The following is an 18,112-nucleotide window of genomic DNA, read 5'->3' as shown; positions in this document are numbered from 1 at the left end:
GCAGTTACTATAATTCTATTTTGTATTTGTTTTTGTTGATGACCCCTGGCATTTCTTATTTCAGATGTAAGTTGCACATCCTCAAATCAATCATCTAACACTTCTTCCCAAATAGTAGTCAGTACAGTTTAAAAGCTAACATTCCGCCCTCAAAACAAATATCTAAAACCTATTTGGCAGTTTCCGTCTCGTGGTTCAAAAATGCCATCTCTGAAGACCTTCCAATTGATACAGAGCCGATCCTGTGTTTGATGGGCAATGAGGTGAACGATGAAAATTAGGCCCCCCAACGACAAAATTCAAAGTGTATTATGCGATTCATTGCTAACTTAAAAAACTAACATTAAAACAATAACGAAATATATCATAGAAACGATTTATATTATAAACCATCAAACCAAAATTTTTAAACAATTAGTTAAATACTATTCGTCTTGCTGTTTTAGAGGCAAAAAACATCAATCAAATCTGAATAACTTAGCTGCTCAACCATTTCTTTTTCTATTGATAACATAGCCAACCGGTTTAATCTTTCTTGTGACATAGTTGATCGAAGATAGGTCTTGATCAACTTCAATTTCGAGAAACTTCTTTCCACAGATGCAACTGTAATCGGTACGGTTAACAAAATTTTGTAAGCAATATAAACATTTGGGAAACAAACATCCAATGTCTTCAAATAGTGTAGCACTTCAATTGCTCTTGTTGCTTCATTTGGTAAATAAATCTTCAAGACTTGTAACTCCGAACATAAATCATCTCCACTGATGTCCGAAACCCCATTATGTTCAAGATATTTCTCAAGATTCATACAACAGTTCAACAAACTTGATAAAGTTGCACTCCTTAATCTCTTTAAATTACACAAAAATCCAAATTTATCATCATATTGTTTGAATTGTTCAAATCAAGTCCTCAGAGAAGATAAAGCTTGATCAATTATAAAAACAAAGTACTAAACTCTAAATGATTCTTCTACTGATTCTTTACCTCATTACTACAGTTTTCATCAAATTGCTTTTTTCTTCGAATTATGCATTTTTCTGTAAATACAGTTTCAATTCCCATTTCGTTTGCCTTTTTTGTCTCTTCATCCATGGCAATGGCAAATCCAATTTCTCTATAATCTTCAAGAAATGAAACAAGTCCTTGCAATAGGTCGATAGCATGATCAATATCCATGAATTCAGTTTGAAGAAATTTACATACAATATTGACTGCATGCAACAACCTGTACCAGATTACCATGCCAAGCAAGAACTCAAAATTCTGAAGTTCATGTGTTGCCAACGACTCAGCTTCACTCTTTACTTTAGGATTTTCGTTAGTTTCTGCCAAATCAAGTAATGCTTCTCTTATCTGTGCAATTTGGTCCATTATAGGCTTCACACTCTCAACATGGCTTTCCCAATGTGTTTGTGACAACTGCTTCACTGTCAACCCTTTTACATTATCTTTAAAAATTTGCCATTGCTTGGTAGAAGATGAAAACAAAGTGTAGATGCATTGTATCACTCCAAAGAAGGATACAGCTTTGGAACAACAATTCACCATATCAAATAACGCTAGATTTAGATTATGAACACCACATGGTGTATAGAAAGCTCGGGGATTCATTTCATGTACTCTTCTTTGCACACCTTTATGCTTCCCACTCATATTAGGTCCGTTATCATATCCTTGCCCTCTAGTGTCATTAATATCCAGATCAAATTTGATCAAAACCTTTTGAAGCTCGGTTGTAAGTCCAAGTCCTGTTGTGTCATCTACCTCAAAAATTCAAGCCAATATTATTTAACTGTAGGTAAGTTTGCCGAATCATCTACAAATCGTACTATTAACGACATCTGCTCCTCCTGACTTGCATCTGGAGTACAATCAAGTATAACTGCAAAATATTTTGCATGTTTAACTTTCTTGACAATTGCACTTCTCACCTCATTAGCCAACAACTGTATCAACTCATTTTGGATTTTTTTGCCAAGATACGTGTATTGAATCTCTTTTGCATTGGCCAGCCGAAGGTGCTCTTTCATTATTGGATCAAATTCACTAACCATTTCCACCATTTGTAAAAACAAACCATTGCTCTTAACATTTAGCCTCTCATCATCTCCTCGAAATGGCAAGGTGTTTTTGGTGAGTCTTTTTACAATAGCAATTATCCTTGTTAATACATGCCTCCAATGTTCTCTTTCTGCATCGTTCAACAATTCAACGCTTTTATCAATTGTAGTTTTTGTTCAAAGCCTATTTTCCAATTCAATCCAGCTAGTCATGCAATATAAATGCTCTTTATTTTCTTCATGACTTTTAATAGACTGATGCAAATTATGCCAATCTTTGAATCCATCGTTACCAAGTTGGCCAACTCTGGTAACATTTTTAGGTGTTTTAAACAACTTGCAACAAAAGCAAAAGATCCTGTCCATAGATATTGAATATACTAGCCATCTTCTATCAATTGTTTGCCCATTTCATAGCAATCGCTTATATTGAGAAGAATCAAAATGCCTATTTTTACAATCTTTTGAAAACGAGATGTCATCAACTCTATTTGAACCCCTTTCAACTAGTAATCCCTTGTTCTCTGATCAATGATTTTCCAATTCCTGGGATCATCCAAATTTAGAGAAAAGCAACCTCGTATTCCTTGTCATTACTTCATTAACACATGCAGGTTTCATCACCTCTTCTTCCTTATCATCTACTACATTAACGTAGGTAGGTTGACTCACTTCTTCATCTTTATCATCTACTTGATTAACACATGCATGTTGAATCTCTACTTCATCCTCATTCAACGTATTCACATTGTTGCTTTTAAAGTACTTGCCAATATCCCCTGCTTGACTTTGAATTAATGAAATTTTATTTCGTTTCCTTTTTCTCTTTTGAGCACCAGACTCATATTTAGGAGGCATGGTGTATGAATCTATATCTAATGCCCAATGATTAACCTAAAAAAACAATTATAAAATATCTCAAATCATCACACAGTTAGAGTTTTCAATATAGTTATTATGTGCGCCTGTGCAATTGTTGATCCTCTAATAATCAATCATATAAGTCGACCAAGCCACAATTATATAAGCCGACAATGCTTCAAACATTTTCAATTTCTTCAATAACAAGTTAAGCCAAGCCATTGCTTACCTGACAAGTAGAATTTCGACGAAAACTGCGGAGTTACACCTTCAAGAATTCCACTGCCACAAGACTCACAACTCCCGACCCTAAAACAAAAATTTCACATCAAACACTATTACAAATATTAACATGATCATCGAATTACACGCTAATACAAATATGAACATGATAGGAATATTGATCTCCATATTCAAATAAATATTATCAATCATCTCATAATTAAAGTCGTTGTTGAAAATATAAATATAAACAATGCACCCCCTCCCTTCAATTTTTCCGGGTTAATTTTCTTCAAATAAAATTTTCAAGGAAGAAGGAAGACAAAAACATGGTGATACTAAAATTAAAGACTTCACCTTGAGAAAATGTTCTGGGCCATTTGCTGGCAATAGAAAGAGACAGAGGCCTGGAGCTGAAACTTGGTTTGAAATTCCAGAAAGGTGAAACATTAGATTTAAGTAAGTGAGAATAAAAACATTGATTATCCACAATTGCCATTGGTGAGAAACTGTGAGCACAAGTAGAAGCAGGAGATGGACAAATAGCCACTGGGAAATTTGGAAAAGAAGTGTACCAAACAAGAAACATCGATCAATGGTTAATTGATTATTGTCTCCGTTGCTTACACGTATATATGTATGAAATCGATGCAGGCTTCTGGTTTCGTCTGGTTTTCACATTGTCGTTCGTCTTTTCATTAAATTTAACGAAATAATTTTTTATTACATCATTTTAGATCACTTACAATTACTTGTTACCAGATCATCTTCAAAAAATCTGCCAACAAAAGAGACCTGACAGACCATCTTAACACTTCTTCTATCCTCAAAGTTTAATTCTTAACATCATTATCCTTAACTTTTTATGAATTAGTAGCTACTGTTTCAAATGACTGTTCCATCCAAATTTTCCATTAAGTTATTGTAAAGACACAAAATTGCCCTTCCACTCAAATAAGCAATAAATAAATATATTCATAATGAATCACCTAATTGTATAATTATAAAAATAGTGAATTGTTTACGTTAATTTTTCACTAATAGCTTATCAATCTCCATTTTTTTTACACATCTTCATCGATTAGTCACAGGATCGGCTCTGGATCTATGCTAGATGACCTAAATTATGCAAGAATGTTAACCAATCAACTTCAGTTCACATAGTGTTCTATGTCGATTACATATGAACCATTTCAAGCCCAACACAGTAAGCAGTTGGCTGAGAGCAATATTAAAAAATAGGAAAGGTAATACTGATACAATCACCTGACAAAGAGAGCAGCCGGCTTTGTGAAGCCAATCGAGAAATTCGAAGGATTTGGGGGGTTTTGGAGTGAAGCTTCTACAGAAATGGATTTGGGGATTTTTTTGATTTCAAGGATTTGGGGGTTTTAATTCAATTGGGAAAAGATAAAACCCTACATGAAAGCTCAATAATTGCCTAGTCGCTGGCTCGCTGGTCCAGTTGGAGTTGGAGTCTTGGAAGTTGGAGGCTGAGGCGGAGCAGTGGCAACTCGCAGGAGGGAAAGGAAATGAAAAAATATTTTCCTTTCGGCTTTCACTTCATTTAAAAAAAAGAAAAAAAAAAAAAGAACTGGGCCAAAATGAGGCCTCCATCCGGTTTTGGGCCTGAGGCGCAGGCCTCATGGGCCTCGCCACAGGACCGGCCCTGAATTGACAAAGGATTTGGTTCAGCAAAGAGAGAAGGATAATGTTATAATAGTGACATTTGGTAACTTTGCTTTCTTGGGTTTCATCCTTACTTGGGTTAAACACTTGTCAGATATGGGTGTTGATAACCTTCTTGTGGGTTAGTGTCTATGTATTGTTTCTACGAAAAACAAACGTTAACCCTGCTAGCAATTGTTTTATTGGCTATCAAGACTAGTTATTTGTTCTCAAGTGCTATGGATGCAAAACTGTTGGAGGCTCTCTACTGGAAAGGCATTCCAGTTTTTGATATGGACAGTCATATGAGCACAGTAGATGTTGGTTGGGGCTCGTCGACATTTCACAAAATGGGGAGAGAAAAGGTAATTCTAATTGATTCTCTTTTACCTTTCGGCTTTGAATTACGGGTGTGACGCAGACATGGTTTGGTTAAAGGTAATATTTATGCTTTAACATTTTTTTTTCTTTTGACATAGGATGAATGATATGTGTTGATTTGTGCATGTCTTCGTTTTTAATGTGTGTTTATATCTATATGTTTATGTATGTATTGGGTGTGTTTGCATATATATATATATATGCAATGAAGCACAGACTTTCCGCCTAAAGTGTGGATTGTTGCATATCAGATGCCTATACTCATTGGATGCTCTAAGACTTTTTTGTGCTTCACTTCACGTGTAATGCCCTATCTTTTATAAAATTTCTTCTAATTTTGTGAAAAGCGAGGACCACTTCCCTGACATGTCTCAAACACATGACTTGTCCTTTATATTTTTATGTTTTAGAATGTTTGACATGCAAGGTACACAATAAGTCCCATTTTGTGAATTCTGGAATATAAATTAGGAATATTTTTATTTATCAACTGTTTGTGTAAAGAAAATGATATTGGAAGGACTTCACCTCAAATTTGTTTATATATACTACATGCAAGAAACAAAGAATTTATCCTCATATTCAAAAAAATTCACTTGCAAAATTATAGTGTCTGCGAGGCCTGTAATTTTTAAGGGGGTTAGATACTTGGATCTTGTTGATGCAGTTGTGGCATCATATCCAAAGTGTTTTGAGTAACATACTGTTGAAATCCTATGTGTTATGGGATTGATTATGGATTGTATACCTTATTTAGATTAGGAAAATTTCTCCTTCCTTTGATTAGCTCGTTACCTTTTTTAGACTTTTGTGATAGTATAAATTGAACTCATATGCTTGTAATTATGTAGAGAAATATAATACAACATTCTCTCTTTATATACCTTTTGTTTTCTACATGGTATCAGAGCCTAAACTATCTTATCAGTGCGTGTTTGGTCCTTTGTAGTTGACAGTATCTCTCATGTTTCCGTCTCTACGTGTTCGGTTATCTATGGTTAGTCCTCTGCCTTCGGGTTTCCAGCGACGTCATTGTCTTCGTGGTTAGCGTTTGAGCTTCGAGTTTCCGGCGGTGTCATCTGTAACTAACGACGTCGGGTCTTTCATTTCTAGTTACTGGCAGTTTGGTTTCCTCTTTCACATTACCGGTGAGTTGTGTTCCAGTCTACAGTTTTGATGGCGCGAGTACCATTTTATTGGAAGATTTTGAGCCCTTTCGTCTAGTTGATCAATTGTGCTACTGGGGTAGATTTTGGACTCCAGTTCCTATTTGGGTTCCAATCGGCATTCCAAGTGAATTCATTCCTTTGTTTGGGCCATATATTTGTTGGTCCATTATTCTTGGGCTAATTAGTTTAATTGGGCCAAATATGAAGGAAAGGGCAATTGGGCCAAAAGGTGCTTCGGTCTTTTTATTTAGTAAAATTGGACTCAATGGGTCAGCCCAATTTAAACACAATTGTACTCAGGATATGGGCCCAACTTCAGGTTTCTACAGCAATTAAGCCAAAGGAAGTGGGCCTTGATGGATCCGCTCTAAGAAAATCCAAAATGGTCTCCAAGCTCCAAACTTCTGAACCATCAAGTTATCTAGCCCACAAAAGTAATAATTTAAGGGCACTGAATAGTATTTTATAGTCCAAAGCCCCTTAGATTATTGACTCCGGAGCATCAGACTCTTTCCACCTTTTCTCATCATATACACCATGTACCGGCAAAATTAAAGTAAAAATTACAGATGGCTTACTTTCTGAAGTTGCAGGAAAATGGAGTACTCAAATTTCTAACTATATATCATTATAGTTTGTTCTCCATGTTCCAAATCTATTATGCAATTTATTGTCAATTAACTAGTTAACAAAAAGCTCCAATTGTTCTGCTAAATTTCTACCTTCTCATTGTGTCTTTTCGGATCTATCTTCGGGGAAGACGATTGATAGTGATACAGAGTGTGATGTATTCTACTACTTTCACGAGGTCGATGTGAGTAAACTAAATCAAATTGCAACTTGTGATTTTTCTTTCATTCCTAGAGAAGCGATATTTTACTATGGCATTTTAGAATGGGTCATTCTAATTTTCAATATTTACGACATGTATTTCCTGCTAAGTTCATAAACAAAAATAACTTTGGCATCCACTGTGAAAACTATGAACTAGAAAAATAGCATTGTACTCCATTCCCAAAATCAATGTACAAACCATCGAAACCATTCACCTTGATTCACAGTGATTTATGGGGTCCCTCACGTATCCCAAATTGAACTCACAAAAAATGGTTTGTAACATTGACAGATGATCATATTAGACTTTGTTGGGTCTACCTACTAAAGAAAAAATTTGATGTCCGAACCATGCTTATAAATTTCCACTCAATGATTCAAACACAATTTTAAACACAAATTCAAATTTGACGTACAGATAACGGTATCGAATACTTCAACACTACTTTGAAAGAATTTCTCCACACACAAGGCATAATTTACCAAAGCTCTTGTGTAGACACCCCCAACAAAATGTGATTGCTGAATGGAAAAATAGACACATTCTTGAAGTTGCTCGTGCCTTGATGTTCATCACAAATATGCCCAAACTATTCTGAAGAGATGCCATTCTAGCATCTGCTTACCTCATTAAAAGAATGCCCAGCCGCACTCTCCAAAAATTTAAGGAATCTTTTCCCAAGGTCTCCCGCCTTGATTCTAGCTTACCCCTTTGAATATTCGACTGTACCACTCTCATCTACGTTCATCCCCATCACTGGAGTAAACTCAACCCTCATGCACGTAAATGTGTCTTTATTGGATACTCATCCACTTAAAAGGGATACAAATGCTATGATCCATCTTCAAGAAAGGTGTTTGTTACCCTTGATGCCACATTCCTCGAATGGACCCCCTACTTCAAAAACCCCAATCTTCAAGGGAAGAGTTTGAGTGAAGATCGGTTGAGTAAAGATCGATTCTTCGACTTTGATCTCCCCATGGAACCTATCATAAGACACCTCCCTGTCCTAACATGCCACTTACAGAAGAAAACTTAAACTCAGGGGAAATACAAAAAAAAAAAGAAGTTAACAAGGAGATATTAGTTTATTCAAGAAAGCCAAAGTCAATGTATAAGGAGAACCGATGACAGGTCCAAATCTTCATAAGACTCCTCCAGATAAAATCGAGTCCTTAGGTAATGACCTACCTATTTCTCTCAAAAAACAATCTTGGTCATATACTCTCTACTCTCTCTCAAAATTTGTATCCTATAAAGTTCTTTCTGCAGGGTTTCACATATTTTCTTCTAATCTTGATAGAATAGAAATTCCAAAAAAATAGAACGATACAAAACTCGTCTTATTGCAAAAGGATATACACAGACTTATGGCATTGACTAAATAGAAACATTTGCTCCTGTAGCAAAATTGAATACAATTTGGGTTATCTTGTCCATAGCAGCAAATTTGGATTAGCCCCTCCAACAACTTGACATTAAAAATGCATTCTTGAATAGAGAATTGGAAGAAGAAGTTTTCATGACATTACTTTTAGGTTTCTCTAAAAGGGATGAAGAAAACAAGTTGTGCAAGCTAAAAAAATTCTTGTACGACCTCAAACAGTCACCAATGGCATGTTTTGACAGATTTGCAAGAGTACTGAGAAATCAAGGGTATCGACAAGCATAGTCAGACCATGCTATGTTCTACCTAGTATCTGAAGCAAGGGCGAAAATAATCCTAATTATATATGTTGATGACATAATACTGATTGAAGATAATATAGTGAAAAGACTAAAGAAAAGCTTAGCTAAAAAGTTTGAAGTAAAAGATCTGGGACATATGCGATATTTTTTGGGAATGGAAATGGCCAGATCAAAGATGGGTATCAGTGTTTCACAATGAAAATATATTCTGGATCTTCAAACTGAAACTGGTATGCTTGGATGTAAACCAAGTGATACACATATGGAGACAGGAAGAAAAGTAGAAGACACAGAAAAATCAGTTGAAAAAGACAGATACGAGCGGTTGGTTGGCAAGCTAATCTACCTCTCTCATACAAGACCTGACATAGCATTCGCGGTTAGTGTGGTAAGCCAATATCTGCATTCTCCAAAGGAAAGTCATCTAGAAGCAGTATAGAGAATCCTCAGATATCTCAAATTTACCCATGGAAAGGGACTTTTCTTCAAGAAAACTGAAAGGAAAGAAGTAGAAGTGTTTACTGAGGCGGATTGGGCTGGGTCAATAGAAGATAGAAGATCAATTATTGGCTATTACACTGTTGTTTGGGAAAACTTGGTAACTTGGAAAAGTAAGAAGCAAAACGTGGTAGTGGGAAGTAGTGCTGAAGCTGAATTTAAAGCAATTGCACAAGGAATATGCCAAGGATTGTACATAAGGAAACTGCTGGAAGAATTACAAACCATGGTAAAATCTCCAATCAAACTTTACTGCGACAATAAAGCGGCTATCATCATCTCCCTAAACCCAATCCAATATGATTGAACCAAACATGTAGAAGTTGATAGACACTTCATCAAAGAAAAGGTTGAAGACGGGATCACAAAAGAACAAATTGCAGATATCTTCACCAAAAGACTATCTCGACCAATTTTTTAGGATTTCATTTGCAAGTTGGATATGATCAACATATATGATCCAACTTGAGGGGTAGTGTTGAAATCCCATGTATTATGGGATTAATTATGGATTGTATACCTTATTTAGAATAGGAAAATTTCTCCTTCATTAGATTAGCACGTTACCTTTTCTAGACTTTTGTGGTAGTATAAATTGAACTCATATGCTTGTAATTATTTAGAGAAATATAATACAACATTCTCTCTTTATATATCTCTCGTTTTCTACACATACTTTCCTTTCTTTGCCATCTTCGAATCCCAAATTAGCATCCTAGGCCTCCTATCCCGGCCATTGGAAAAAGAACGTACACCCAGTTTTTTGCTGCAACATTCTTTTCACTACTGGCTATGTTTTCTGAACAGAACCCCATTCCATATATTGCATGTTTTCCCCAAGCAGATGTGTTAACTTCTACTGGTCAAGTTTCACCCACTGTTACTGATGACAGGCTGGAGGACTGGCAGCAAGGTAAACCTTGCACAGAAGAACTTTCTGTTGCTCATCTCTGTTTCATTTATGGAGTTTCCAAATGCATTGACCATGCAGAATATTGAGTCCTAAAATGACCATGACGTAATGAATGATTATGCCATGTGATGAAAGAAATGATCGTGTTCTTTGTATTGATCGAATTTTTTTCTTTTCTCTTTCACTGAAGTGAGGAAACTATGCTTAGGTAATGAGGCAGAGTGCCACCATCCAAGGAATTAAAATCATCTAAGATCTTCTGTTCAGTTGTAAATAATAGTTGCTATTGCCATTTGGCTTTAAAATGAACGTCTATAGACTTGACTCAATAATAATTATTTAGGTAAAGTTATCAGTTGAGCCTACCGTTAATGAAGGATTACTTCCAGATAATTCAATGATTTTAATAGACACTAAAATCTTCTATTTTACATATTATACATTATTTAGAAATATTTCAAGAAGAAAAGCACATTCATTATGAAACAGGAGTGGATTATTTAATAGTCAAGTAGCTGCTGTTGTTTATGAGTTTATTAGATCTGAGCCATTTTTCATAAATTAGGCATTACTTCAGCGTTGCATTCATTTTCATGAAATTTGGTTCCTTTTCTTCTGGAAAGCTGGTGGTGCCTACAATATTGGAATTTTTCATTGGAGGTCAACTGACCCTTCGAAAAAACTGGCAAAAGAATGGAAAGAGACGCTTCTAGCTGATGACAAGATATGGGATCAATACGGTTACAATAAGCTTGTCCGCAGGAAGATTGGCCCACCTGTTGACGAAGATAGTGGACTTGTATATGCTTATGATGGAAACCTTAAGCTGGGGTTTCTCCCCGCCAGCATTTTTTGTAGCGGGCACACCTACTTTGTCCAGGTCTTCTTTTGCATTTACCATATCACCTCAATTTCCAAATTATACCTTGATTGCAAATAAAATGCAAAGAAATTTTAGAAACACATTATAGTTTAAATGTAAAATTGAATTCTTAAATTTTGCATGACAAAAATGCAGCATGTTTAGGAGTAAGCTAAACACTTGTGCATTTTAACAGTCTATGTATCAGCAACTCAGATTGGAGCCCTATGCTATACATACAACCTTCCAATATGCTGGTACTGGGTGGAAGTGTCATCGGTTACGTGAAGCTATGGTTTTCTATGATCCGCCTGAATACTACGATGCTCCAGGTTTTTTGGTTTCCATTTACTGCTGCCAAACACCTTTCCTGACATAATAAAACAAATTATTTGTAGAAAATTCCTCTTTTGGGTTTATTTTAATAAACATCTTGTTTAGTTAACAAATAATTGAAGAAATATATAGAATATATTGTAGTTCTGTCATCATTTTCCAGTGACATCTCATCACCAATTAGAAGTGGTCGTAGCCTCGTCTATTAACAGTCCTAGTTTAATGGCATTATACGTTTCATGTAAATTTGTGATTCTTATCCTTGATTAATAGACATTACTGGGTAGTTTTTTCCTTTCTTAACATAAATGAGTTATGTAAATAAATCTCTTGTTATCAAGTTTTCAGAGAAAACAATCTCTTTCCAGTTTCCACCAATTTTATAGTGTTTATTTGGGGAACCAAATAATTCAGTATTAGTTAGAACTTGAATTCCATGTGCACGGTGCACAAAGATCATAGAAACTGGAGGAGAACGATATGCAAGCCAATTTTGTCTGAAGAACAGTTCTTCAACATTCCCCATATTTCTTGGTACTAAAATATATTGGTTGAAGTTTATTGATTATCTGGAATACCATTGATCATGAAAGAACGAGAAAACTTCAAGATTAACCAAGTTCAATGATCAAACATTCAATAACAAAATAAAGTGCAAAAATAAAAGGATCAACACAAGGATTTTTTTGGCCGTAGCCCCAGAGGTTCGGCGACCACTTTCTAACACATAATCCCCTGTTGAGCATCCATTATAAATGGATAAAGTTCGGTTACACTATAAGCCAAAAACGGCAACAAGAATATACAACACTTCCAAAAATTTACAACACCAAGTCATGAAGACTAATCTTTGCAAGAGAACCACAAAATAGATCAATCTTCAACAAGAACACATGCGAGATCACTCAGATCTGCCCAAAACTCTACTGCCTTTCACGAACCACTAAGGTTCTTGCAACCAAATACACCACATAACACAGCAATGGATGGATCTACTATATCACAGGTTCTTCACTACAATTTTATCACTGGAACACTCAAAGAATTCAAACCCTAAAACCAAGAATGAGGGATTCTCACAGAGAGACGAGAGAAATGAATAGTCGACCCAAAAGTGAGTTGAAAAGGCATGTTTGGAATGTTGGAGGAAAGATTGGTATACTAACTTGGATTGGCTAAGGTTTTTAAGAGGACAACACTAATAGGAAGAAGGAAGTGAAAAAAGGAAACTTGTATTTCTCAAATTCAAGACTTTACACACTTTTTGACTTGTTACAAAATGGAGGGCACTACCCCTTTATATAGTGTTTACAAAAAGATTCTAGTCCACACATTTTCTACAGACACCTAGACCACACATCAAGATATTTTCCTAGAATTCTCTAGATATTCTTTATAAAACCACATATCTTACTTAGATATTTATATAGATTTTTCTAGTAGATATTTATATAGATTTTTCTAGATAATGCTTCTAGAAATGCTATGCATGTTGGGCCTTTTAATTGGTTTGTGCCTATAAGCAAAATCCTTAAGCCCATATTATTTAGTCCAAAAATCAAGTTTACTACTCAACATCCCCCTTAAACTTGATTTTGCTACTCCAAGTAGAGTTCTTAACTTGCGGAACACATCATGCTTGAGTGGCTTAGTGAGAATGTCGGCAATCTGCTCTTGGGAGGTTACATATTTCAGCTGCACTTCTTTCTTTGCAATGCTTTCTCTTATGAAGTGATATCTTGTATCAATGTGCTTGCTTCTATCATGGAATACTGGGTTCTTTGCCAATACCAATGCCGATTTGTTATCAACATGGATTTCGATTGGCTCTTCTTGTGATACTACAAGCATCTTCAACAAGTTTCTAAGCCAAATCACATGGCAGACACTTGATGTAGCTGCAACATATTCAGCTTCACATGTAGATAGTGCTACGATCGATTGTTTCTTTGAGCTCCAAGTGAAAGCTGTGTCGCCCAAGTAAAATACATACCCAGTCGTACTCTTTCTATCATCACTATCTCCGCCCCAATCGTTGTCACTATATCCAACAAGTTTGAACTCATTGGTTGATGAATAGACTAAGTCATAATCAAGCGTACCTTTGATGTAGCGAAGAATTCTCTTTACAGTTTTCATATGGGTCATGGTAGGTGTCTCCATATAGCGACTAAAGAGCCCGACTCCAAAAAGGATATCTGCTCTTGTGCACGTCAAATATCTTAGTCTTTCAACAAGACTCTTAAAAAGTGCTGGATTTACTTTTTCACCTTCATCATTCTTCGACAACTTGATTCGGCATTCGACAGGGATGCATACGGGCTTACAGTCCTCCATATTGAATTTCTTTAGAATTTCTTTCGCATATCCTTCTTGTGAGATGAAAATGCAGTCCTCCATTTGCTTTACCTCTATCCCAAGATAGTAGGCCATGAGGCCGATATCCGTCATCTCAAATTCTTGAGCCACGACCTTCTTAAACTCAGTGATCATACTTTGATTAATTCCTGTGAATATAAGATCATCTACATACAAACAAACAAGCAAAATATCTCCTTTCTCATTTACTTTTGTATAAAGGGCAAACTCGTGAGGGCATTTTGTAAAGTCATTTTCTAGAAAATACTTGTCAATTCTACTATTTCATGCCCTTGGAGCCTGTTTCAACCCATATAAAGCCTTTTTTAGTTTCAAAACTTTACCTTCATGTCCTTTTATTTTATAGCCCATTGGTTGCTCCACATAAATTTCTTCTTCGAGATAGCCATTTAGAAGTGCCGATTTCACGTCTATTTGGAATATCTTCCACTTATTTTACGCTGCAAAAGAGATAATTAATCTTATGATTTCTAAACGAGTAACAGGAGCAAATACCTCTTCATAATCGATTTCCGACCATTGGTTGTAGCCTTTGGCAACCAATCTTGCTTTGTATCTTTCTACGTCTCCTTTAGCGTTCTTCTTTGCCTTGTACACCCACTTAACTCCGATTGCTCTCTTTTCTTTGGGAAGAGTTGTCAGCTCCCATGTGTCATTTTTCTCAATAGCCTTAATCTCTTCATCCATGACATCTCTCCATCTTTTATTTTGCACCGCTTCTTCATACCCTATTGGTTCAAAATCGACAAAAAGATAAAAAAGTGTGAGATCATTTTGATTTTCGGCTACCTCATATAGCTCTTGTAGGCTCCTCATCCGTGGTGTCCTTTCGCCTGAACTTTCTCCTTATAAAGATGATGGAGAAGCATCTCTATGAGTAGGTGATAGAGGTGGACTGATAATCTCTTGCTGCTATCCATTCGCTTGTTCTTCTTCATCAAAGAATGGTAAGAAGTCATAGTCTTCTTCTTGGACACCCCAATCCCAAGCTCCTTCTTCATCAAACTCGACATCTCTACTTATGGTGATCTTCTCATTGTTTGGATTATACAACTTGTAGCCTTTAGAGCGAGAGTCATAGCCGATGAAGACATACCTTTCACTTTTGTCATCTAACTTGGACCGTTTTTGATCTGGTACATGAGCATATGCAATGTTCCCAAATACTCGTAAGTGAGAGATGCTGGGCTTTCTTCCACTCCATGCTTCTTGTGGTGTCTTATTCCACACACTTCTAGAAGGCAATCGATTAGACAGATACACGACGCAATTAACAGCTTCAGCCTAAAGTCCTTTGGGTAATCTCTTACTTTTGAGCATGCAGTGGGCCATGTTAAGAATGGATCTGTTCTTTCTTTCGGATACTCCATTTTGTTGTGGAGAGTATGGAACTGTTAATAGGCAATGAATTCCATTTTCCTCACAATATTTCTCAAACTTTTTGGAGGTGAACTCTCTTCCTCTATCCGATCTCAAGGCTTTGATACTATATCCGCTTTCTTTTTCAACGAGAGCTTTAAACTTCTTAAAAGTTTCAAAAACTTCCAATTTTTGTTTGAGAAAATAGACCCATGTCTTTCTACTGAAATCATCAATAAAAAGAACAAAATAATTGCTCTTACCGAGAGAGCTTGAATTAATTGGTCCACAAACATCAGAGTGTACAAGTTCTAGCGGCTTCTTAGCTCTTGTAGATGCTTCTTTTGGAAAACTTTTTCTCGAATGCTTTCCAAGTAAGCATCCTTCACATAATTGATCCGCATGATTTATTGGAGGCAAACCTTTCACCATTTTCTTCTTAGTCAACAACTTTAAACCTCCACAATTAAGATGCTCAAATCTCAAGTGCCAAAACCAAGATGAATCTTTAAAACAAGCTTTTAAGCATTTAGCGACATCATTTTGAATGCTTAACGCAAACATTCTATTTCTTGTCATAGGAATTTTGGCAATCAAATTTTCTCTTTGATCTCTTATTGAAAGACTATGATCTTTCAAATGAATATCATAGCCATTCTCTAAGACTTGTCCCAAACTTAAAATGTTATTCTTCATATTTGGCACATAATAGACATTTGAGATAAATTGATGCGTACCATTTTTCAAGCGGATCAAGATTTTACCTTTTCCTTTCATTGGGATCTTGGATTCATCTCCAAAGGCAATGTTGCCGCTTACTGATTCATCCAGCTCCACAAACATATTTTTTCTTCCACACATATGGTTGCTTGCTCCTGTATCCAAATACCAAGTATTCTTTTTTCTACTCTCTTCACCTTTGTAAGCCAACAGTAGTACAGGATCTACTTCACTTTCCCGACAAGCGTAGTTGGCTTTCTCCTCAACTTGGTTAGTAATATTTCTACATTCTGAAGCATAATGACCAAGTTTTTGACAATTATAATATTTAATTTGAGATTTGTCATACCTTGGTCCTTCATTTTGCCTCATACCTTTTCCTCTTCCGCGACCTCTGGTAGAAAATGAACTTTGTCTTCTTTCCTCCTTGTAGAATGCAATTCTTCTTCGATCTTGGCCTCGTCCTCTTCTTCTTTGGCTTCTTCTACTATTGAACCTTCCTTCACCCTCGTTCAAAGTGAGCTTTGTTTGAAGAGCTTGCTCTAATGGCTCTTCTTTCACCTTCTTCCTTAGTCTTTCCTCATGGGCTTGTAAAGATCCCATGAGTTGATCGACACTCATACTATCTAGATCTTTAGATTCCTCAATGGCTATAACTATGTAGTCAAACTTAGAATCTAAAGACCTAAATATCTTCTCAATTACTCGAGTGTCGTTCAACTTTTCTCCATTTCTTTTTAATTGATTCCAATAGCTAATACTCTAGAGAAGTAATCAGAAATTGATTCCGATTCTTTCATATGTAAAGTTCCACACTCACCTCGAAGTGTTTGAAGTCGAACCTTTTTCACCCTCTCAACTCCTTTGTGGGAGTTTTGCAAGATCTCCCATGCTTCCTTACTCGTAGTAGCACAAGTTATTTTCTCGAACATGCCTTCATCTAAGGCTTGATAGATAAGGGTGAGCGCCTTCTTGTCCTTCTTCCTTGCATCCTTCAAACTATCCCTCTGTGCTTGAGATAGAGCAACCTTGTCTTGTGGCTCCATGTAGCCTTTCTCTACGATTTTTCATGCATCTTGCGACTCGAGCAATGCTTTCATCCTTATGCTCCAATTATCGTAGTTATCCTTGTTGAGTTGGGGGATTTGAAAAGAAATCATCCCACTTGCCATTTTTCACAAGAGCCTTGGGGCTCTGATACCAGTTTGTTGGAGGAAAGATGGGTATACTAACTTGGATTGACTAAGGTTTTTAAGAGGACAACACTAATAGGAAGAAGGAAGTGAAAAAAGGAAACTTGTATTTCTCAAATTCAAGACTTTACACACTTTTTGGCTTGTTACAAAATGGAGGGCACTACCCCTTTATATAGTGTTTATAAGAAGATTCTAGTCCACACGTTTTCTAGAAACACCTAGACCACACATCAAGATATTTTCCTAGAATTCTCTAGATATTCTTTATAAAACCACATATCTTACTTAGATATTTATATAGATTTTTCTAGTAGATATTTATATAGATTTTTCTAGATAATGCTTCTAGAAATGCTATATATGTTGGGCCTTTTAATTGATTTGTGCCTATAAGTAAAATCCTTAAGCCCATATTATTTAGTCCAAAAATCAAGTTTACTACTCAACATGGAACACTTAAAGATGGAAGCATCTGGAAGCTCATCCAACGGTCATCACATAGCCACGTGTTTCAATCCGGTCAATTCCATTTATTGTCAAAAGTATTAATCAGAAACACGACTTCTTCCTAATATTTGGAAGCACACTTTTATAAGTGATGAGAATAGGGTTCGAATCTCAACAGATCAGATAAAGCTTAGATACAAAAGAAGCTTCGTGACTTGTGTACTCATCCATTTATTTAAGAAAAATTCATTTTCCTATTGAATAAAGCAAAATATTTATTTTATTGCCAATATCGAGCCAAATTTTGTTCAGATTGAAGGGATCCATTTATGCAAGTCAATTGCTCCCCACTAGGCCTTTAGATATTGGAAAAAAATGCTGTATGTCTTTAGATGATATGCTGGATAGGAGAAAAGTTAGATTTTCTTTTTCTCTTCTTCTTCTTCTTCCAATATCTTATTATTATTATTATTATTATTATTATTATTATTATTATTTTTTTTTTTTTTTT

At 35.8% G+C, this 18,112-nt stretch overlaps 1 pseudogene; it reads left to right on the top strand.

Annotated features, from left to right (window-relative positions):
• The first annotated feature begins 201 nt into the window (after positions 1–201).
• LOC111393933 overlaps positions 202–18,112 on the top strand; it is a 25,867-nt pseudogene continuing 7,956 nt past the window's right edge.

This window comes from Olea europaea, chromosome 4, assembly GCF_002742605.1.
Source record: "Olea europaea var. sylvestris chromosome 4, O_europaea_v1, whole genome shotgun sequence".
Classification (NCBI taxonomy): domain Eukaryota; kingdom Viridiplantae; phylum Streptophyta; class Magnoliopsida; order Lamiales; family Oleaceae; genus Olea; species Olea europaea.
The sequence above is the reverse complement of the archived record's forward strand: the minus strand, read 5'-3'. Positions and strand labels throughout refer to the sequence as shown.